The sequence below is a fragment of the Pristiophorus japonicus genome, unplaced genomic scaffold (genome assembly GCF_044704955.1).
Source record: "Pristiophorus japonicus isolate sPriJap1 unplaced genomic scaffold, sPriJap1.hap1 HAP1_SCAFFOLD_737, whole genome shotgun sequence".
Taxonomy (NCBI): domain Eukaryota; kingdom Metazoa; phylum Chordata; class Chondrichthyes; family Pristiophoridae; genus Pristiophorus; species Pristiophorus japonicus.
The window spans coordinates 157,195-182,097 of record NW_027254653.1 but is presented as its reverse complement, the minus strand read 5'-3'; the positions used below and the strand labels follow the sequence as shown (position 1 = coordinate 182,097).

General features: G+C 47.9%; 1 long non-coding RNA gene across 1 annotated transcript in view; it reads right to left on the bottom strand.

The window, feature by feature from the left end:
- The window catches only part of LOC139256580 (uncharacterized), a 28,144-nt gene extending 6,056 nt beyond the window's left edge, over positions 1 to 22,088 (bottom strand). The window contains exon 1 of the long non-coding RNA XR_011592176.1: positions 21,371 to 22,088. This is a non-coding gene — a long non-coding RNA (uncharacterized lncRNA). The remainder of the gene's footprint in view (positions 1 to 21,370) is intronic.
- Between the last annotated feature and the right edge of the window lie 2,815 nt (positions 22,089 to 24,903).

The following is a 24,903-nucleotide window of genomic DNA, read 5'->3' as shown; positions in this document are numbered from 1 at the left end:
GTATGGGTGGAGCTACGGAATACCAAGGGGCAGAAAACGGTAATGGGAGTTGTGTACAGACCATCAAACAGTAACAGTGAGGTTGGGGACAGCATTAAACAAGAAATTAGGGATGCATGCAATAAAGGTACAGCAGTTATCATGGGTGACTTTAATCTACATATGGATTGGGCTAACCAAACAGGTAGCAAATCAATGGAGGAGGATTTCCTGGAGTGTATTAGGGATGGTTTCTAGATCAATATGTCGAGGAACCAACTAGGGAGCTGGCCATCCTAGACTGGGTGATGTGTAATGAGAAAGGACTAATCAGAAATCTTGTGCGAGACCCCTTGGGGAAGAGTGACCATAACATGGTAGAATTCTTTGTTAGGATGGAGAGTGACACAGTTAATTCAGAAACTAGGGTCCTGAACTTAAAGAAAGGTAACTTTGATGGTTTGAGGTGTGAATTGGCTGAAATAGACTGGCAAATGATACTTAAAAGGGTTGACGGTGGATAGGCAATGGCAACATTTAAAGATCACATGGATGAACTTCAGCAATTGTACATCCCTGTCTGGAGTAAAAATAAAACGGGGAAGGTGGCTCAAACGTGGCTAACAAGAGAAATTAAGGAAGTGTTAAATCCAAGGAAGAGGCATATAAATTGGCCAGAAAAAGCAACAAACCTGAGGACTGGGAGAAATTTAGAATTCAGCAGAGGAGGACAAAGGGTTTAATTAAGAGGGGGAAAATAGAAGCTTGCCGGGAACATAAAAACTGACTACAAAAGCTTCTATAGATATGTTAAGAACAAAGAAATGGCAGACCAATTGAACAAATACATTGGTTCAGTCTCCACGAAGGAAAACACAAATAACCTTCTGGAAGTACCAGGGGACTGAGGGTCTAGTGAGAAGGAGGAACTGAAGGATATCCTTATTAGGTGGGAAATTGTGTTCGGGAAATTGATGGGATTGAAGGCCGATAAATCCCCGGGGCCTGATAGTCTGCATCCCAGAGTACTTAAGGAAGTGGCCCTAGAAATAGTGGTGATCATTTTCCAAGTCTATCGACTCTGGATCAGTTCCTATGGACTGGAGGGTAGCTAATATAATACCACTTTTTAAAAAGGGAGGGAGAGAGAAAGCGGGTAATTATAGACCGGTTAGCCTGACATCAGTGGTGGGGAAAATGTTGGAATCAATTATTAAGGATGAAATAGCAGCGCATTTGGAAAGCAGTGACAGGATCAATCCAAGTCAGCATAGATTTACGAAAGGGAAATCATGCTTGACAAATCTTCTGGAATTTTTTGAGGATGTAATTAATAGAGTGGACAAGGTAGAACCAGTGGATGTGGTATATTTGGACTTTCAAAAGGCTTTTGACAAGGTCCCACACAAGAGATTGGTGTGCAAAATTAAAGCACATGGTATTAGGGGTAATGTATTGACGTGGATAGAGAACTGGTTGGCAGACAGGAAGCAGAGAGTCAGGATAAATGGGTCCTTTTCAGAATGGCAGGCAGTGACTAGTGGAGTGCCGCAGGGCTCAGTGCTGGGACCTCAGCTCTTTACAATATATATCAGTGATTTAGATGAAGGAATTGAATGTAACATCTCCAAGTTTGCAGATGACACTAAACTGGGTGGCGGTTTGAGCTGTGAGGAGGACACTAAGAGGCTGCAGGGTGACTTGGACAGGTTAGGTGAATGGGCAAATGCATGGCAGATGCAGTATAATGTGGATAAATATGAGGTTATCCACTTTGGGGGAAAAAACACGGAGACAGAATATTATCTGAATGGCGGCAGATTAGGAAAAGGGGAGGTGCAACGAGACCTGGGTGTCATGGTTCATCAGTCATTGAAAGTTGGCATACAGGTACAGCAGGCGGTGAAGAAAGCAAATGGTATGTTGGCCTTCATAGCTAGGGGATTTGAGTATAGGAGCAGGGAGGTCTTACTACAGTTATACAGGGCCTTGGTGAAATATTGTGTTCAGTTTTGGTCTCCTAATCTGAGGAAGGACGTTCTTGCTATTGAGGGAGTGCAGCGAAGGTTCACCAGACTGATTCCCGGGATGGCGGGACTGGCATATGAGGAGAGACTGGATCAACTGGACCTTTATTCACTGGAGTTTAGAAGGATGAGAGAGGATCTCATAGAAACATACAAGATTCTGATGGGACGGGACAGGTTAGATGCGGGTAGAATGTTCCCGATGTTGGGGAAGTCCAGAACCAGGGGACACAGTCTTAGGATAAGGGGTAGGCCATTTAGGACTGAGATGAGGAGAAACTTCTTCACTCAGAGAGTTGTTAACCTGTGGAATTCCCTGCCACAGAGAGTTGTTGATGCCCGTTCATTGGATATATTCAAGAGGAAGTTAGATATGGCCCTTACGGCTAAAGGGATCAAGGGGTACGAAGAGAAAGCAGGAAAGGGATACTGAGAGAATGATCAGCCATAATCTTATTGAATGGTGGTGCAGGCTCGAAGGGCCAAATGGCCTACACCTGCATCTATTTTCTATGTTTCTATGTTTGTCCTGGATGGTTCTTGAGTGTTGTTGGAGCGGTACTCATCCAGGCAAGTGGAGAGTATTCCATTACATTCCTGACTTGTGCCTTCTTGATGATGGAAAGGATTTGGGGAGTCAGGAGGTGAGACACTCGACACAGAATACCCAGCCTCTGACCTGCTCTTGTTGCCACAATATTTATATGGCTGGTCCAATTAAGTTTCTGGTCAATGGTGAACCCCATTTTAGATTTAGGGCACTGGTTTCACTGCCTTGTTTTGTATCTCTTAGATATACTATATTTTGTAGATGTTGATGTGGCAGATTTGGCGATCGTAATGCCGTTGAATGTCAAGGGGCGGTGGTTCGACTCTCACTTGTTGGAGATAGTCATTGCCTAGCAATTGTGTAACATGAATGTTACTTGCCATTTATCAGTCTGTAGTGTATTTCCTTCATGGGTTCTTTGCTTAAGAATTCACAGCACACATTTGCTGTAAAGAACTAGCTGGTTTATTAGCAAAGGTTTAACAATCAAACTGAACCCTAATCCACTAGGCTCACAACTGCACGCCTCATCGTGGAGAACCTAGACTCAATTAACTGGGGTTTTATTGAGTCTTATGAACACCATGTGACTGGCTAAGCCACTCAGTGCAACAGCTCCACAAACCTGTGAGCATTCTCACAGGTGCATACATTATACAGTCCAAGCCTGAATGTTGTCTAGCTCTTGCTGCATGCGGGCATGGGCGGCTTCATTTTCTGAGAAGTTGTGTATGGAACTGAACACTGTGCAATCATCAGCCAACATCCCCACTTTTGACCTTATGATGGAGGGAAGGTCATTGATGAAGCAGCTGAAGATGGTTGGGTCTAGGACACTGCCCTGAGGAAATATTGCAGCGATATCCTGGGGCTGTGATGATTGATCTTCAGCCACCACAACCATCTTCCTTTGTGCTCGGTATGACTCCAGCCAGTGGAGAGTTTTCCCCCGATTCCCATTGACTTCAATTTTACTAGGGCGTCTTGATGCCGCACTCGGTCAAATGCTGCGTTGATGTCAAGGATAGTCACTCTCACCTCACCTCTGGAATTCAGCTCTTTTGTCCATGTTTAGCCCAAGGCTTTCATGAGGTCTGGAGCTGAGTGGTCCTGGCGGTAGCCAAACTAAGCATCGGTGAACAGGTTATTGGTGAGTAAGTGCCGCTCGATAGTACTGTCGACATCACCTTATATTACTTTGCTGATGATTTAGAGTAAACTGATGCTGTAGTAATTGGCTGAATTGGATTTGTCCTTCTTTTTGTGGACAGCACATATCTGGGCAATTTTCCACATGGTCGGGTAAATGCCAGTGTTGTAGCTGTACTAGATCAGCTTGGTTAGAGGTCTGGCTAGTGCTCGAGCACAAGTCTTGAGCATGATAGCTGGGATGTTGTCTGGGCCAATGCCCTTTGCTGTACCCCGTGTGTTCAGCTGTTTCTTGATATCACGTGGAGTGAATCGAATTGGCTGAAGACTGGCTTCTGTGATGGTGGGGCCTCAGTCAGCTGTAGCTCAGTGGGTCACACACTCACCTCTGAGTCAGAAGGTTGTGGGTTCAAGCCCCACTCCAGAAACTTGAGCACATAAATCCAGGCTGACACCCTAGTACTGTGCTGAGGGAATGCTGCACTGTTGGAGGTGCCATCTTTCGGTTGAGGCCCTGTCTGCTCTCAGCTGGATGTAAAATATCCCATGGCACTATTTCAAAGAGCAGGCAGAGTTATCCCCGGTGTCCTGATCAATATTTATCCCTCAATCAACATAACCAAAACAGATGATCTGGTCATTATCACATTGCTGTTTGTGGGAGCTTGCTGTGCGCAAGTTGGCTGCCCCGTTTCCCACATTACAATAGTGACTACTCTTCAAAAAGTACTTCATTGGCTGTAAAACGCTTTGAGACGTCTGGTGGTCTTCCTTTTCTTTTCTCAGGAGGAGGCCGACCTGGATCATTCACTCGGCACTTCTGGCTGAAGATGGTTGCAAATGCTTCAGCCTTGTTTTTTGCACTCACGTGTTGGGCTCCGCCATCATTGGGATATTCATGGAGCCGCCTCCTCCCGTCAGTTATTTAACTGTTCACCACCATTCACGACTGGATGTGGCAAGACTGCAGAGCTTTGATCTGATCCGTTGATAGTGGGATCCCTTAGCTCTCTCCATAGCATGCTGTTTCAGCCAATTAGCATGCATGTAGTCCTGTGTAGCAGCTTCCCCAGATAAACCTGGTGCTGCTCCTGGCATGCTGTTCTGCACTTCTCATTGAACCAGGGTTAGTTCCCTGGCTTGCTGGTAATGGTAGACTGCAGGCTATGCCAGGCCAAGAGATTACAGAGCTGATTGCCCATTGCACCTCATGGATGCCAAGTTTTGAGCTGCTAGATTTGTTCTCAATCTATTCCATTTAGCACGGTGGTAGTGACACACAACATGATGGAGGATGTCCTCAGTGTGAAGATGGAACTTTGTCTCCACCAAAGCTGTCATAGACAGATGCATCTGCGACAGGTAGATTGTTGAGGACGATGTCAAGTAGGTTTTTCCCTCGTGTTGGTTCTCCCACTACCTGCTGCAGGCCCAGTCCGTCAGCTGTGTCCTTCAGGACTCAGTCAGCTCGGTCAGTAGTGGTGCTACCAAGCCACTGTTGGTGATGGACATTGAAGTCCCCCACCCAGAGTACATTCTGTGCCCTTGCTACCCTCAGTGCTTCTTTCAAGTCGTATTCAACATGGAGGAGTACTGATTCATCAGCTGAGGGAGGGCAGTAGGTGGTAATCAGCAGGAGGTTTCCTTGCCCATGCTGACCTGAAGCCATAAGACTTCATGGGGTCCGGAGTCAATGTTGAGGACTCCCATGGCCACTCCCTGCCGACTGTATAACACTGTGCCGCCACCCCTGGTGGGTCTATCCTGCCGGTGGGACAGGACATACCCAGGGATGATGATGGAGGAGTCTGGGACATTGGCTGAAAGGTATAATTCTGTGAGTATGACTGTGTCAGGCTGTTGCTTGACTAGTCTGTGGGACAGCTCTCCCAAGTTTGGCACAAGTCCCCAGATGTTGGTGAGGAGGACTTTGCAGGGTTGACTGAGTGTGCCATTGCCGTGACCGAATCTGGTGCCAAGGTCGATGCTGGATGGTCTGTCCAGTTTTATTCTTGTTCTTGTTTCCCGTAGCAGTTTGTTACAACTGAGTGGCTTGCTAGACCATTTCAGAGGGCATTTAAGGGTCAACCATATTGCTGTGCTATTCATTAAGAACCATACCCACATCCTCTGCCTCCACACATAGGTTCCCTTTTTGGTCTCGAATAGGCCCTACTATTTTTTCTTAGTCATTCTCTTGCTCTTTATGTAATTATAAAACAACTTTGGACTTTCCTTGATTTTACTTGGCAATATTTTTTCATGCCCTCTCTTTGCTTTCCTAATTTTCTTTTTAATTTCACCCCTGCACTCTATACTCCTCTCGGGTTTCTGCAGTTTGAGCCCTCGGTATCTGACAGGAGCTTCCCTTTTTTTGCCTTATCCTACCCCGCATGCCTCTTGACATGCAAGGGGCCTCTAGATTTGGGAGTCCTACCCTTTTTTTGTGGGAACATATTTACTCTGGACCCTCCCTATTTCCTCCCACTGCTCTGACACTGATTTATTTCTAATCAGCTGTTTCTTGTCCATTTTTGATAAATCACGTCTCAGCTTAGTACAATTGGCCTTTGCCCAATCGAGAACTTTCACACCTGGTCTCTCTTTGTCCTTTTCCACAATTACCCTAAATCGAATTGAATTATGATCACTAGCACCAACATGCTCTCCCACTGATACCCCTTCCACCTGCCCGGCTTCATTCCCTAAAACTAAGTCCAGAACTGCCCCCTCTCTTGTTGGGCTTGTTACGTATTGGCTAAAAAAGTTCTCCTGAATGCATTTTAAGAATTCTGTGCGTTCTATTACTTTCACACTAATTCTATCCCAGTTAATATTAGGGCTACTACTATTACGACTACTACTACCCTATTGTTTATGCACGTCTCAGAAATGTGCCTAGATGATTGTTCTTCTATCTTCCTCTGAGTGTTTGGGGGTCTACAGTACACACCCAGCAGTGTGATTGCCCCTTTTTTGTTCTTTAGTTCAATCCATATGGTTTCATTTGATGATCCTTCCAACATAACATCCCTCCTCACAACTACATATAGAAACATAGAAAATAGGTACAGGAGTAGGCCATTCGGCCCTTCGAGCCTGCACCGCCATTCAATATGATCATGGCTGATCATTCCTTCAGTTCCCCTTTCCTGCTTTCTCTCTATACCCCTTGATCCCCTTAACCGTAAGGGCCATATCTAACTTCCTCTTGAATATATCCAATGAACTGGCATCAACAACTCTCTGCGGCAGGGAATTCCACAGGTCAACAACTCTCTGAGTGAAGAAGTTTCTCCTCATCTCAGTCCTAAATGGCCTACCCCTTATCCTAAGACTATGTCCCCTGGTTCTGGACTTCCCCAACATCGAGAACATTCTTCCCGCATCTAACCTGTCCCGTCCTGTTAGAACCTTATATGTTTCTGTGAGATCCCCTCTCATCCTTCTAAACTCCAATGTATAAAGGCCCAGTTGATCCAGTCTCTCCTCATATGACAGCCCAGCCATCCCTGGAATCAGTCTGGTGAACCTTCCTCAATAGCAAGAATGTCCTTCCTCAGACTAGGAGATCAAAACTGAACACAATATTCCAGGTGAGGCCTCACTAAGGCCCTGTACAACTGCAGTAAGACCTCCCTGCTCCTATATTCACATTCCCTCGCTATGAAGGCCAACATACCATTTGCCTTCTTTACCATCTGCTGTACCTGCGTGCCCACTTTCAGTGACTGATGAACCATGATACCCAGGTCTCGTTGCACCTCCCCTTTTTCTAGTCTGCCGCCATTCAGATAATATTCTGCCTTCGTGTTTTTGCCCCCAAAATAGATAACCTCACATTTATCCACATTATACTGCATCTGCCATGTATTTGCCCACTCACCTAATCTGTCCAATCTGCCCTGCAGCCTCTTAGCATCCTCCTCACAGCTCACACCGCCACCCGGTTTAGTGTCATCCGCAAACTTGGAGATATTACAATCTATTCCTTCATCCAAATCGTTAATGTATATTGTGAAGAGCTGGGGTCCCAGCACTGAGCCCTGTGGCACCCCACTAGTCACTGCCTGCCATTCTGATAAGGACCCGTTTATCCCCACTCTCTGCTTCCTGTCTGCCAACCAGTTCTCTATCCACGTCAGTACATTACCCCCAATACCATGTGCTTTGATTTTGTACACCAATCTCTTGTGCGGGACCTTGTCAAAAGCCTTTTGAAAGTCCAAATACACCACTAGTAGAGTGGACAAGTTCTCCCTTGTCCACTCTACTAGTTACATCCTCAAAAAATTCCAGAAGATTCGTCAAGCATGATTTCCCTTTCATAAATCATTCAAATGAGGAAAGGTGAACAATTGCTTAATTAGGTTGGACTTCCAAATATTTTCATAATAGTTCCTTCATAATTTTTTGTGGGTGGAAGATGCCTTATTCAATCATTTTAAGAAGGGATGGTGCCTCAGCCAATCATTCTAGTCAAAGATAGTTGACATATAACATATATAAATACTAGCAGATCTCCAGGAGCATGAAGACTCAGAGTAAATATTATTTTATAATGACGGGATAATGCACCAATATAATGGATGTCGCAAGCACTGCTCAAGGACAAAAATAAATATAAAGCTGATTTTATGAAATGGATTGGCGCACCACTGGGACCAAATATTGGGAAATCAGACACATGTTCCTTGTGATTTTGTGCCAGTAACTATGAATGTTATTGGTGCAGCCAGTTTTTCTGTGGCAGGCTCTTTCCAAGAAAACATGAGAAATCTCAGTTATATTTCCCAAGCTTCAGTGTATTTTTTTTATATCATAGAGGTCACACTGGGGTCTGGTAACATCATAAATTTTCATTTGAAAAACAGCAGCAGGAAAGAGCCCTCCACTTCTACTCTGTGGCAGGATTTGAGGAGGTGCAGCATATAATTGATTGAACTCATGCGACCATAACCCCTGATGCCCCTATCCCCAAAGCAACTTAATTCCTGAATAGTAAGGGCTACCATTCTATAATGTATAGGCGATCTACAAATATTACAGAATTATATAGATATAGTGGCAGCTCCCATGATTCTCTCACCCTAGTACAAACTACATTGCCAACATTATTTGAAGTGTCAAGACTCCAGAGATGGCTGTAGGAGGACCAAGGATATGCTCTGCAGCTGTGGATTATTACTACATTACTGCATCTAAGGAGAGGTACAAATTGGCTCACGCTTTCACCAGAGTCAGAGTGGAACACATCTTTGGCTTCTTCAAGCAGTGAGTCTGATGCTTGGGTAGATCAGGGAGAATACTACAGATTATTGTAGACAACTGTATCCTGCAAAACTTTTCCTTACAAGAGGAGTCTAAATATAGAGCAGACAGGTAGAAGAAAGGCAGATACCTGTACAAACAAACGAGACTGACCAGAACATAAAAGGATCAGCAGCACAACAAACAACTTAATCAGTAAAAGTCGTCAGGCAGGATCCAAAAAAAAAAGCTGTAATTGTTTCCTTAATATTGCTACCCCCTTCCCTTTTTATCTCCCTCTCTATTTCGCCTGAAAATCCTGTAACGAGCAATGTTGAGCTGCCATCCCTTCTTTAAGCCATGTTTCAGTAACAGTGATGATATTATACTTCCACGTGTCTATCTGTGCCCGCAGCTCACCTGCATTGTTCACGAGACTCCTTGCATTGAAGTATATCCCACTGAGCATTGCCAAACTCCTTTGTTGTCTATTTTCTAGCCTTTACTTCCTCTGCCTTCCAAATTTGCTTACTAATTTACTGTCTTTCATTTCCATCTTTGCTTCTCTCCTACTAAATCTCGGCTCAGTTTCCCCTCCCCCTGACAAGCTAGCTTAAACCTTCCCCAACAGCACTTGCAAACCAAGATTACACGGCTGTGGGTTTGAGCGGGGGGCGGGGGGCAGTGCGGAGTGTCATGAATCTTACATTATTATATATAACTGTATCCCAACATGCTATACTTAACTGTAATAAGATATGACCTGTAACCACCAGCATACCTTACCACCGGGGGTGCACTTGCAAGAGACAGGTATATAAGCACAGGTCTCAGGCAAGTGCATCATTCCAGAGCTGAGAAATAAAAGGTGCAGGTCCAGAGTGACCTTGACTTCACTACATGCCTCGTGTGAATCTGTACTGAGGGGACAGGACTTCACACGGAGGAAGTGTTGAGTCACGATGCTCCAGCCAGCATGAGAGTGAGGCAGGCTTGATGGGCCAGCTGCTTTCTCCTGTCTGATATTTTTGTATTTTTGTATGAGTCACCACCCTGGGGAGAAACTTGGAAAGAAAATCATAATTTTTCTCTGCGCTGTAAATTGTGCAACTAATACAGATGGGTTAAATGGGAAAGTGTTCTCAACATGGCCTGCACATGGTTGCAATTTTGCCAGTTCAAATCACTGTGCTGTGAATTGTGCCTGTCAATTTCTATAACTGGAATTTTGCCCACTTGGGTGGGTTCAGTACGGGACACACCGGAGTGTCACAAACCTATAGACTTTTGCATCAATAATTGGTACAAATAAAAGATGAAGCGGTTGACTTATGAACAAAGGTTGAGCAGGTTGGGCCTACACTCATTGGAGCTTAGAAGAATCAGAGGTGATCTTATTGAAACGTATAAGATACTGAGGGGGCTCGACAAGGTAGACGCAGAGAGGATGTTTCCCTCGTCGGGGAATTTAGAACTGGGGACTAGTTTCAGAATAAGGGATCGCCCATCTCGAACTGAGATGAGGAGGAATTTCTTCTCTCAGAGGGTTGTAAATCTGTGGAATTCTCTGCAACAGAGAGCTGTGGAGATACACAGATTTTTGAATGATAAGGGAGTGAAGGGTTATGGGGAGCAGGTGGGGAAGTGGAGCTGAGCCCAAGATCATGATCTTATTAAATGGCGGAGCAGGCTCGAGGGGCAAAATGGCCTACTCTTGCTCCTATTTCTTCTGTTCTTATGTTCTTAATTAGAGTGGGGGCTGTCTTCAGGGAAAATTGGTTGTTAAATTTGGGGGAGGAGGGAAGAATTACTCTCGTCAAAATAACTAAATTGTACTTCAGTGCAGTACTGAGAGAGCGCTGCACTGCTGGAGGTGCTGTCTTTCAGATGAGACGTTAAACCGAGGCCCAGCCTCCTCTCTCAGGTGAGCGTAAAAGATCCCATGGCACAATTGCAAGGAAGAGCAGGGGAGTTATCCCTGTGTCCTGAGCAATATTTATCCCTCAACCAACATCACGAATACTAGATCAGCTGATCATTATCACACTGTTCTTTGTGGGATCTTGTTTATAAATTGGCTGCCATGTTTCTTACATTACATCAGTGACCGCACTTCAAAAGTACTCCATTGGCTGTGAAGCGCTTTGGGCCATCCTGAGGTCGTGAAAGGCGCTATATAAATGCAAGTCCTTTCTTTTTCTAAATGTGTCCAAAAATAATATATGTACAATTGTACTAAAATACTGGCCAGAGGAAATCTTCAAGAAGACATTTACAAAGTTGTTTCGCACAGTGACAGGAACAGGAAGAGGAGTTGTGTGTTCTTTTTATTGGAATGATATCAAATGCAAATGATGTGGTCAGCAGGTCAGGCAGCATCTGTGGAGAGAGAAACAGAGTTAACGTTTCAGGTCATTGACCTTTTGTCAGAAGTGGAAACGGTTAGAGATATAACAGGTTTTAAGCAAGTGCAGAGGCAGGGAAAGGGCTGAGGGGAGGAAAGACAGATAAACTGTACTGTCAATGCAAGGAAGTGGGAGGTATAAGTAGACACCACTCACCCAGCAGTCTGTATAATTTGATCCAGTCAGGCTGTTGAAAGGATTACATAGGGTATACAGCACAGAAACAGGCCATTCGGCCCAACCAGTCCATACTGGCGTTTATGCTTCACTCGAGCCTCCTCCCATCTTTCCTCATCTAAATCTGTTAAGTATCGAATAACTCCACGAGGTTAAGTACAGTGAGCTAGTTCAGGCATGGCCTTACTCCAGTTTATTTATTCTCAGTGAGGATTCAACATGGCTGAACATTATATACACGGCTTGCACGTGTCTGCCTGTGACCATTAGGACTCCGACACTCGCGCCCTCCGGTGGTAGGTAAAACCCAGTTAACATACATAACATCATTCCCCCCCCCAAAGTCCTTGGTACAGGTTTTATTTACAAGTTGAGACGGTCCGGGGCCTTCCGCTCCCTGGTTGATCTTCTCAGTTCGACCCCAAGCTTGGGTGAGTTAGTAGGACCATTGCTGCATTGCGGAGCAGTCGGTCTGACAGGACTGTCGGGGATGGTAGGTTTGTCTTCGTGAATGACACAAAGGTCAACTGATGGTTGGATGTGTGTTGGTTGATCGATGATGATGTCATCTTCAATTTATTGTGGGTTGCCTGTGAATCGCAGTTTGGTTTGGGAAATGTGCCTCTTGCACGTTTGGCCATTTAACAGTTTGACTACAAACACCCTGTTCCCCTCCTTGGCCAAAACTGTGTCAGCAACCCACTTTGGACCATGACCATAATTCAGGACAAACACAGGGTCATGAACAGCAATGTCACGTGATACGGCCGTGCGATCGTGGTACCATTGCTGCCTTCTGGTTTCGACATGATCATTGAGATCTGGGTGTACAAGGGAGAGCCTGGTTTTGAGGCCTCTCTTCATTACCAGCTCGGCAGGAGGGATCCCGGTGAGCGAGTGGGGTCTCGTCCGGTAACTGAGCAGAATGTGGGACAAGCAGATCTGTAGGGAGCCGTGAGTCACGCGTTTTAGGCTCTGCTTAATGGTTTGGACAGCCCGCTCCACTTGACCGTTAGACGCGGGTTTGAAAGGGGCAGACCAGACATGCTTGATGCCATTATGGGCCATAAACTCGTGGAACTCAGAACTGGTGAAACACAGTCCGTTGTCGCTGACAAGGACGTTGGGCAGGCCATGGGTGGCGAACATGGCCCGGAAACTTTCAATAGTGGCTATGGACGTGCTGGATGACATGATTACGCATTCAATCCATTTGGAGTAAGCGTCCACTACCACTAAAAACATTTTGCTGAGAAAGGGGCCTATGTGGATCTTTGACGACGGTTTGGATGGCCATGACTCAGCGGAGCCTCCACAGGTGCGTTACTCAGTTGCATGCAAGTGTTGCACTGATGCACGCATGACTCCAAGATCGAGTTAATACCGGGCCACCAAACTTGAGACCTGGCAATGGCCTTCATCGTGACAATGCCTGGGTGGGTACTGTGTAAATCTCGCACAAAAGTTTCCCTGCCTTTTTTTGGCATAACAACATGATTACCCTATAACAGACAATCAGACTGAATAGACAATTCATCTTTGCGGCGACTATAAGGCTTAATTTCATCCTGCATTTCCCTGGGAATGGCAGACCAATTTCCATTTAGGACACACCTTTTATGCTTGACAGTACAGGATCCTGGCTGGTCCAGGTCCTAATTTGGCGAGCTGTGATGGGTGACCACTCGCTCTCGAAGACATCCATGACCATCAGCAAGTCTGCGGGCTGTGGCATTTCCACCCCGGTTGTGGGCAATGGTAGCCGGCTAAGCACATTAGTACAGTTTTCAGTGCCTGATCTGTGGCAGATGACATAATCATAAGCGGATAATGTCAGTGCCCAGGCTTTGGATGCGGGACGAGGCATTGGTGCTTATAGCTTTGCTCTCAGAAAACAATGAAATGAGCGGCTAGTGGTCTGTTTCAAGCTCAAACTGAAGCCCAAACAGATATTGGTGCATTTTCCTAACCCCATATACACATGCTAAAGCCTCTTTCTCTACCATACTATAGGCTCTTTCAGCCTTAGACAAACTTCTGAATGGGTATGTAATTGGTTGGATACATTGGCTTGCTGGAGCACACAACTGACCCCATATGATGAGGCATCGCAGGCCAGCACTAACTGCTTACATGGGTCATTGTGTACCAGTAATGTGTTGGAACATGGCAGGTTCCTGGCCTTCTCAAAGGCTCTGTCTTGAGATTTTCCCCAAATCCAATCGTTACCCTTTCTCAGCAACAAGTGCAAGAGCTCTAGCAATGTGCTCAAACTAGGTAGAAAGTTACCAAAATAGTTGAGAAGACCCAGGAACGAACACAGCTCCGTCACACTCTGGGGTCTGGGTGCATTCTTGATGGCCTCTGTCTTTGAGTCCATAGGCCTGATGCCGTATGCTTCAATCTTTCTCCCCAGGAATTCGACTTCTGGTGCCATGAAAATGCACTTGGAGCATTTTAGCCTGAGTCCCACTCTGTCCAGACGACGTAGAATCTCTTCCAGGTTGTGCAGGTGTTCGGTGGCGTCGTGACAGGTGATCACGACGGTTCTTAGGACGGACTTCAGCAAACTCTCCATGTTTCTCTAAAATATGGCTGTTGCTGAGTGAATTCTGAAAGGGCATCTGTGGTATATAAACAGTCCTTTGTGCGTGTTGATGCACGTCAGTTTTTTTGAAGATTCGACTAGCTCCTGTGTTATGTAAGCGGAAGTCAGGTCCAATTTGGTGAATGACTTTCCCCCCGCTAACGTTACAAACAGGTCGTCAGCCTTGGGTAATGGGTACTGATCCTGTATTGATACTCGGTTGATCGTTACCTTATAGTCGCCGCAAATCCTGACCGTGCCATCACTTTTCAACACCGGGACAATTGGACTGGCCCATTCGCTGAACTCAACTGGTGATATGATTCCTTCCCTTTGAAGTCTGGCCAGTTCAACCTCGACCTTCTCCCTCATCATATACGGAATCGCCCGAGCCTTGTGATGGACGGGTCTTGCATCCGGGCCTAGGTGGATCTGCACCTTGGCTTTCGTGAAGTTGCTGATGCCTGGTTCGAACAATGAGGGAAACTTGCTCAGCACTTGAGCACACGAAGCGTCATCCACTGATTATAAGGCTTTAATATCATTCCAGTTCCATTTAATTTTCTCAAGCCAACTCCTGCCGAACAGCGTCGGGCCATTGCCTGGAATTACCACAACGATAAATCATGCACAGCTCCATCGTACGATACCTTTACTGCCGCGCTGCCAATGACTGGTCTTTGGTGTAGGCCCGCAGCTTCGCATTGATTGGGCTCAGTTTGGGTCTTTTTGCCTTAGTGTCCCACAGCTTTTCGAAAGCCCTCTGGCTCATTATTGACTGACTCGCACCTGTGTCCAATTCCATGGATACTGGAACCCCATTTAATTTAACTTCCAGCATTATCGGAGGACTTTTGGTAAAAGAATGTACCCCATACACTTCTTCATCCTGTACCTCGGGTTGAGTTGCCTGTGCCACTTGATCCACGCTGGATCGATCATCCTCAGCCACGTGGTGTGTCGCAGCACGCTTGCTCAGTAGCGGACACATTCGCTGAAGGTGTCCCATTGTTGCACAGCCTTTGCACACGTATTGCTTGAATTGGCATTGATGGGCCCAATGATAGCCCCTGCAACGCCAACAAGGCGAGATTTGATTCACCCCCGATGGTGGACTTTGAGCAGTTACAGGTCGTACGAACACGGACGAGTAGGCCCTGCCATGTGCAACTCTGCCTGCCAATTATATTATTTTATGCACAGTACTTGCCGGTGAGTTTCGATGCTGGGAAGATATCTGTTTCGAGTTTTCGACTGCGGACATGCATGCCTGGGCGATCGTGATGGCCCTGCTCAGGTCTAGAGATTCAGCAGCCAGCAGCTTTCGAAGGATGACCTCGTGGCCAATGCCAAGCACGAAAAAGTCTCACAGCATTTCCTCCAACACCGTTCCGAAGTTGCAGGGCCCAGCGAGATGTCTCAGGTCGGCGACAAATTCCGCCACATCCTGGCCCTCGGAGCGATTGTGCGTCTAGAAACGATACCTCGCCATGATGATGCTTTCCTTCGGTTTAAAGTGGTTCCGAACCAGCATACACAATTCATCATAAGTCTTATCTGTTGGTCAAGTCAGTGAGAGTAGATTCTTGATAAGGCCATAAATTTTTGACCCACAAACGGTGAGGAGAACCGCCCTGCTCTTAACTGCGTTATTGGTTCCTTCCAATCCGTTGGCTATGAAGTACTGGTCTAGGCAATCAGTGAAATCCTCCCAGTCTTCCCCTTCCACAAATCTCTCCAAAATTCCAACAGACATGGTTGCGAGAAAGTTCGTATTTTTAACTTGTCACCAATTGTTAAGTATCGAATAACTCCACGAGGTTAAGTACGGTGAGCTAGTTCAGGCATGACCTTACTCCAGTTTATTTATTCTCAAAGTGAGGATTCAACATGGCTGCCAACATTATATACACGGCTTGCAGGTGTCTTCCAGTGACCATTAGGACTCTGACAGTCGCGCCCTCCGGTGACAGGTAAAACCCAGTTAACATACATAACAAAATCGATCACCATAACCCTTCTCCCTCATATGTTTGTCTAGCCTCCCCTTAAATGCATCTATGCTATTCGCTTCAACCACTCCCTGTGGTAGCGAGGTCCACATTCTCACCACAACACTGCTGTGTTGAAATAAACCCAGAAAATGCTGGAATTACTCAGCTGGTCAGTCGGGCAGCATCTGTGGTGCGAGAAACCGAGCTAACGTTGATCTTTCATCAGAAGTGTCCAATGCAGCCTGGATGGGCCAAGTGGCCTGTTTCCATGTTGTAATTTTGATGTAGTTTGTAGGGCCAGCCTGCTGTATTTGGTGAGGAAGGAAGGGGGAGGGATAGTGCTCCCATAGGGCAATCCCCTTTTCTGACAGAAGACAGGCTGGACCTGGTTTGCGGGGGAACGGGATGGATAGGAATTGTATCTGGCTTGCGAGGATAAAAAATATGTGTGGCCATGAATGACGGGAGTTCCCGAGCAGTTGTAGAACACACCAAGAACCTGCTGACTCTGGCTTCCAGCAACGGAGTCTTTCCACACCGTGACTTCCTACCCACGGCAATGTGGCGGGATTGGTTAGTGATCAGTGCAGGGGGGTGGGGGCGTGAGGGGGGGGGGCAATGTTCTGTCGATTAGGGGCCCCGTTCACTGGGAGTCTTGCAGCTGTCGCGCTGTACCAAGCTCATGGTCTACAGGGCTGTAGTAATACCCACCCTCCTGTATGGCTCAGAGACATGGACCATGTACAGGAGACACCTCAAGTCGCCGGAGAAATACCACCAACGATGTCTCCATAAGGTCCTACAAATCCCCTGGGAGGACAGATACACCAACGTTAGGGTCCTCGACCAGGCCAGCATCCACAGCATTGAAGGACTGACCACACTTGATCAGTTCCATTGGGCAGGCCATATTGTACGCATGCTGGACACGAGACTCCCAAAGACTCTACTCGGAACTCCTTCACGGCAAACGAGCCAAAGGTGGGCAGGGGAAACGTTACAAGGACACCCTCAAAGCCTCACTGATAAAGTGCAACATCTCCACTGACACCTGGGAGTCCCTGGCCAAAGAGGAGGAAGTGGATCCGGGAGGGCGCTGAGCACCTCGAGTCTCATCGCCGAGAGCATGCAGAAATCAAGCGCAGGCAGCGGAAGGAGCGTGCGGCAAACCTGTCCCACCCACCCCTTCTCCCAACGACTATCTGTCCCATTGTGACAGAGACTGTGGCTCTCGTATTGGACTGTTCAGCCATCTAAGAACTCATTTTTAGAGTGGCAGCAAGTCTTCCTCGATTCTGAGGGACTGCCTATGATAATAATCACTGGGAGTCATTTGAATATGCACGTCCCTGACCCCACAATGTGCCGGCACAGAGACAGTGAGTGAAGCCGGCAACCCAAACTGGCTTGGCAATGTCATTGCACAGGTATCGGCCGTGGCTCAGTGGACAGCACTCTTGTCTCTGAGTCAGGAGGCTATGGGTTCAAGCCCCACTCCAGAGACTTGCACATAATCTAGGCAGACACTCCCAGTGCAGTACTGAGGGAGCACTGCACTGTCGGAGGGGCAGTACTGAGGGAGTGCTGCACTGTCAGAGGGGCAGTACTGAGGGATCGCTGCACTGTCAGGGGGGCAGTACTGAGGGAGTGCTGCACTGTCAGAGGGGAGGTGTGAGGGAGTGCTGCACTTTCAGAGGGGCAGTACTGAGGGAGCGCCGCACTGTCAGAGGGGCAGTACTGAGGGAGTGCTGCACTGTTGGAAGGGCAGTACTGAGGGAGCGCCGCACTGTCGAGGGGGCAGTACTGAGGGAGTGCTGCACTGTCGGAGGGGCAGTACTGAGGGAGTGCTGCACTCTCAGTGGGGCAGTACTGAGGGAGTGCTGCACTGTTGAAGGGGCAGTACTGAGGGAGCGCCGCACTATCGGAGGGGCAGTACTGAGGGAGCGTCGCACTGTCGGAGGGGCAGTACTGAGGGAGCGTCGCACTGTCGGAGGGGCAGTACTGAGGGAGTGCTGCACTGACAGAGAGGCAGTACTGAAGGAGCATTGCACTGTCGGGGGGGTCAGTATTGATTAAGGTGATTGGCAGAAGAACCAAAGGTGGTATGAGGAAAAACTTTTTTACGCAGCGAGTGGTTAGGATCTGGAAATAGTATGAAATTCTCGGGAATATTGGTCGGCCATGTTCATTGACATAGCTGTCTGACAAGCTAAATCAAAACCCAGGTTAGGCGTTGTCAATAACTTTCTTCTGATCGCATCATTTTTCATCCCATAAACAAAGCGGTCACACAATGCTCGGTCCTGAAAGTTTCCGAAATTACAGGAATAGATAGCTTTTTTAATGCTACAATGTACTCACTGATATTTTCTTCGGTTAACTGATCTCATGTTCCAAAATGATAACTTTCAGCAATTTCCAGGGGCTCAGGGCTGTAGTGCTGTTTTTCTTAAGAGATGTGACCTTTGGCTTGACAGGCACAAGCAAATTTTTCAGGGTTTCGTACATCTCGGGCCCTGCTTCAGTTAAGAATATAGCCCTTTGTCGTTCGAACACCACCCGGTTACGGTTTTCATCATCGGGGACTTCGTTGATATTATTTGCGGTGAAAAACTTTCTAGCCACTCCACATACGCTCAGAAACTTTCACGGTTGCGTTGAAACTCCCCCAAGCGCCCTATTATTCCCATAGGCGCGGCCATCTGGACTCTGGTAGTTCAGACAAGCGTGCTTGTAATTTATCTTGGATTTGTAGCTGTTAATCAAGACAGAGAAGCTCTCAAAGTCTCTCTGTCGGTTGGCTGAATCCTCCACCAACAAAAATTGCAGTTTTGTTGTCTGATTATCCCATTTTCGTCACCATTTTTATATCTTCAGTACAACTCACAAACACACACAAGCCTTAAGATGGCAGAACATTCTAGAACTCTAGTCAGGTGACCTGTTCCCTCTTTATTGTAAACAGCACTGGCTGCAATGCCACAGTAGTCCACAGGTGGAGCTATATATATTACAGCAGTAGATCCCTGGAAGGAGCCTGAGACGAAGAAGTTGAGGGCGCTGATGATCTTGCCAGCCATGGGTAAGGCATGTCCACCCGCTCCTCTGGGCTGCAGGTCTTGCTCCAGCAAGCTGCAAATGTCTGCCACGACCTGGCATGAAGGCCTGAGCCTCATTTGGCACTGCTGCTCAGTGCTGTTGAGGGAGCTCATCCTCTGCCTGTATACCCTGTATTGGGGGTATCGCTTCCGGCACGGTGCAGCCCTGCTCTGATGCCCTCTGTCCTGTGGAGCATCTGGTCATTCAGGTGGTGTTGCTGCTGCTGCTGGTATTGGGGCTCAGCCTGGTCCGATTCTGAGGAGCAGGGTGAGTCAGTATAAGCGGCACCCATGCTGATGTAATAGATGGCAGATCAGAGGCCCAATCTGTCAGTGTTGTGATAGCTACTAGCACTGGGAAGCAGGAGCGGCGGGGTCAGGACGAAGGAACAGCGAGAGATTGTAGAGGGATGCGAACAGGGCCCAGGAGAGGCGTGAGTTCGGAGCCCAGGAGAGGTGAGGGCCCAGTGGCAGCACGGGCCAGCCCACACTGCGATATGGGCTTGGTCTCCAGTCGTTGTGGATAATCCTCACCACTGGACCAAGGCCCAGCTCTATAAAGCCCGTGTGGTGGCTGGTGTGCAACGGTCACCTCACATTAAAAAAATCCACGCACAGGCATCTTCCACCCTTCAGGATATAGTTCGGGGTCCGGAATATTAGGTCCCTCATTGTAACACCTGTGAACATTTTGGTGTGGAAGCAAGTCATCCTCGATATGAGTGACTGCCGAAGAAGAAGAAAGTGAGAGTGGGTTCTGAGGTTGCAGAAAAGACTTGCAAACTCTAGGCACCTAAATCTGTGCACAAAATAGGGCCAGCAAGAGCCTTTCCCTTCGACAAGTAATGAGATGTCCTGTGGCAGTGTTTATCGAGTTTGCCATGCTCTCCATTACTGAGCTCGCACAATGGACTTGAGCTTCTGCCTCACATTGACAGATGAGATTCCCGAGCTGTGTGATTGCCGTGGTCATCCAGGGAAAACCAAACGCTCGGATCTCACAACAAGCACTTCATTACTTCAATTAGGTCACCTGCCTCTGCCATTCGTGTCTGAGGCGCGCCAGGAAACGTGCATGAGTTAAATGTACGAGGCAGTGGGATGATGGCTGTTATGTATTGTCCAGGTACATTAAATGTATAAGTACAATGGTGCGCCACAGAGGGCGCTGTGGTGGGAGACCTGAAAGTACCTGCAAGACAGAGTATAAAAGGCTGCCCACCACACTTGAGAGGCACTCTGGAGCTGAACAATAAAGGACTAAGGTCACAGCAGTTACCACAACACCAGACTGTGTGGAGTCAGTGATTTGTGTGCTACCTACATCACATTGGCGACAAGGACACGGACGAACTTCACGCATCACGCAACTATGGCTACTCTGGGCTCGTTAAAGGATTTTACGGTGGGAAATGATTGGGAGGCCTTTACAGAAAGGCTCGAGTACTACTTCACAGCAAACGACCTGACGGGGCACACGGATGCACTGAGAGAGGAGCGTAAGGCGATATTACTTTCCAGCTGTGGCGATGAGGTTTACTGTCTCGTCAGGGATTTGCTGGCACCCGGGAGCGCCAGGGACAAGTCATATGAGGAACTGGTCGTACTCATCCGTGACCAACTTAAACCGAAGGAGAGCATCCTCACGGCCCGGTACAAATTCTACCATCACTGCAGACCTGAGGGCCAGGATGTCACCAAATATGCTGCGGACATCAGGAGACTCGCGGCGCCGTGTGATTTTGGCACACACCTTGAAGACGCGTTGCGAGACGTTTTTGTTATGGGGATTGGCCATGAGGGTCTCCTTCACAAGCTGCTATCCACGGAACCTACAGTCCCCTGAAGCAAGCCATCACCACCAGCAGGGCGTTTATGGCCTCGACTTGCAGCACCAAACAGATGATCCACACAGTCTCGAACCCGGCAGGCACTGTTGACTGGATAGCGCCCATCACGGACAAAACTGCAGAACGTGGCTCTGCCCAGGGCAGAGAGCACGGACCTCAGGGTCCTGGAACTCAGAGTCCGCTGAGGGGGTCTAATCGAGTAGCACCATGCTGGCGCTGCGGAGGAAGCCATGGGGCTCACCGGTGCAATACCTACCACACGAAAGGCCACCTTCAGTGTATGTGTAAAAGACACCTGACTCACCGTGTGGCTGAGGAGATGGCAGAGGGTCCAGAGGGTCCATTTTTCAGCGAGGAGCAGGCAGAAGTAGACGAGGCGTTGTTTGGACTGTATACATGTACCGACAGTTCGGCCCCGGTGATTATGGAGGTCAAGATTAACGGAGTCCCTGTGAGGATGGAAGTGGACACTGGCTCGGGTCCGTCGTTGATGAGTCAGGAAACTTTTGAGAAACTGTGGGTCAACCCAGCTGCACGACCCAAGCTGGTCCCGGTCACGGCAAAGCTGCGCACCTACACCAGGGAACTGATACCTGTTCTTGGCAGAGTGGATGTTCAGGTATCTCACGGGGGCGAGACGCACGGTTTACCTTTGTGGGTCATTGCAGGCGATGGGCCGACGCTATTCGGCAGGAGATGGATGGGAAAGGTCCGTGGGAGCTGGGAAGACTTCACTCCTCCACAGACCGCTGTCCCCCGGGTCCCCAAAGAGCAGCGCCGACCGAGCTGGAGAAGAAATAAGCCGTTCATCAGCAGTCTTAATTCCACAGGCCACAGCAACCCAGCAGCCCCCACCCTGGAAGAGCAGCTTTTCAACCCGCCTGCAGGAGTGGCGGCAGGTGCTGGAGCAGGAGCCAGAGCAGAGGATACGGCCAGATTCAAGATCAGGTTTTGGCTGTTTTCTTTCCTTCTTTCTTCATTATTTCTTCTTTTGCAGAGAGTAAAATGGCAGGCCAGTGAGCTCAAGATGGCGGCAGCAGAGCTCTGCAAAGAGCAAAGGCAAACAGTACAACTAAAATGGCGGCGCCCAAGCCTCGTGGGAACCACAAGATGGCGTCTTAAAAGGGAAATGCACCCTGGAGCCTTAAAAGGGCCTTACACTGTTGGCGGTCCCCACAAGGAGACTTTTGTAAGGCAAGAGCGCGTCTAAATGAGCAATGTGAATGAGGATGATGGATTTAATGATAAGAATTAACATTTTAATGCTGAATGGTTACTGTGTTTAAAATTATGGATATGAATTATGAAAAGAGTTAATACCACAAGGTTCAAGTAAAAGGGATATGGACCGTGACTAACATGACCAATGGGCTAATGCGATTTTCGATTTAGCTGATTCATGCAATGGTTCAGTGGCTGCTAAGGCGAATACTTCATGAGAACAGAGGCAACGCACCAGTTGCGATACCCTGTCTCAGCGCAGCCCATTACCTCGGGCAAAAAGGGGCTGTGTACCGCCACCGTACCTGACCCAGAGGAGCTGGGATTAAATAACTGTTCAGTGTATCTGCAACCTTTTGACATAACATCTGTACCACATATTATATGTACCATACAAATGTACCGTCTATGTATACCTGCTTTCTGTTGGAGGTTATGCTCGTGTGCTTTATCCACCATGTAAGGACTGCAAATACCACATGTGTGCACCGGGCCCTCCACATGGGGGAGAAGAGGGAAGTGGATGGTCATGGACTCACACTCACAAATCAACCAGGACGAACAAGGTCGAGGTCACCGGCAATGGCTTTTGGAACTGGGGGGCGGGAGTGAGATGTTATGTATTGTCCAGGTACATTAAATGTATAAGTACAATGGTGCGCCACAGAGGGCGCTGTGGTGGGAGACCTGAAAGTACCAGCTGCCCACCACACCTGACAGGCACTCTGGAGCTGAACAATAAAGGACTAAGGTCACAGCAGTTACCACAACACCAGACCGTGTGGAGTCAGTGATTTGTGTGATACATACATCATAATGGCGGTTTCCCGACCTGCTCCCAATTGTGGCAATTCTTACTGTCGACCCGCCTCCAACTCGGCACGCCCAGCAGCGGGGGATTCTGGCTCCTGTGTTAACACCGCTCCCTAACCGCTGACTGCAGTTGCTGTATTCGATGCGACATCTGTTGAGATCCAGCTGTCACATGGGTCATCATAGGCAGTTCCTTGGAATCGAGGAAGACTTGCTTCCACTCTTTAAAATGAGTCGTTAGGTGGCTGAACAGTCCAATACGTGAGCCACAGTCCCTGTCACAGGTGGGACAGATAGTCGTTGACAGAAGGGGTGGGTGGGACAGGTTTGCTGCTCGCTCTTTCCGCTGCCTGCGTTTGGTTTCTGCATGCTCTCGGCGATGAAACTCTAGGTGCTCAGTGTCCTCCCGGATGCACTTCCTCCACTTAGGGCAGTCTTTGGCCAGGGATTCCCAGTCAGTGGCGATGTTGCACATAGGTGCTGCAAGCAAAACTGCAGGCTTTTTACCTGGATAAGCAGCTTCGCCTCCACCACAATATTAACCAGTGTACAGTTTGTACTGGTGCCTCCTTACCCTTGTGCAATATGTGACCAGACAAACATACAACTGACGGGCAGGAAAAGACCAGCCCGTCCATCAAGCCTGCCCCACACCATGATGGCCGAAGCATCATTGTTGCATTCAGAATAACTTCACAAGACTGTATATTGTAAGCTCAAACTGTTGTGACCTTGGTCTCTTTATTGTAACTCCAGAGTGAGGAGTCAGCATGGTAGTCTGCCTTTTATACCTGCTTGCCCAGAGTGTGGTGACTCTTGGGTCTCCCACAGGTGCGCCCCCTGGTGGCAAGTCTTACACATTGGTAATGTTTACATACAGAACATCATTCCCTCCCCAAAGTCTTATGTACAAGTTATTTACAAGTTGAGGCGATCCAGGGCTCCTTGTTCCCGGGTCGATCGCCTGAGTTGAAGTCCTGGTATGGGTGAGTCGGTCAGATCATTGCTGCACTGCGGTGTAGCTGGTCTGATCGGACTGTCAGGCATGGTGGGTTCATCCTTGTGGTTGACCGCGAGGTCGATTGCTGGTTGGGTGTGTGTGGGAGGATCAATGATGGTAATGTTCTCTTCAAACTGTTCTTGGTTGTCAGTGAACTGCAGTTTGGTCTGATCCAAGTGCTTTCTGCATGTTTGTCCGTTCAAAAAGTTTGACAACAAACACTCTATTCCTCTCCTTGGCTAACGCAGTGCCAGCAACCCATTTGGGACTATGACCATAATTAAGAACAAACACAGGGTCATTAACCTCAGTGTCGCGTGATACAGCCGTGCAATCGTGGTACATGTTATGCCGGTGACGCCGGGTTTCTACATGATCATTGAGATCTGGTTGGACTAAGGAGAGCCTGGTTTTGAGTGCTCTCTTCATTAGCAATTCTGCAGGGGGAACCCCGGTAAGTGAGTGGGGTCGCGTGCGGTAGCTGAGCAGAATTCGAGATAATCGGAGGGAACCGTCCGTCACGTGTTTCAAGCTCTGCTTGATAGTTTGGACTGCCCGTTCTGCTTGACCAATGGATGCGGGTTTAAATGGGGCAGAGCTGACATGTTTGATGCCATTGCGAGTCATGAACTCGTTGAATTCTGAGCTGGTGAAACATGGTCCATTGTCACTAACAAGGACGTCGGGCAAACCATGGGTGGCAAACATGGCCCGGAGGTTTTCAATGGTGGCAGTGGACATACATGACAACATTATTATACATTCAATCCATTTAGAGTAAGCATCTTTCCTAGAAAGGGGCC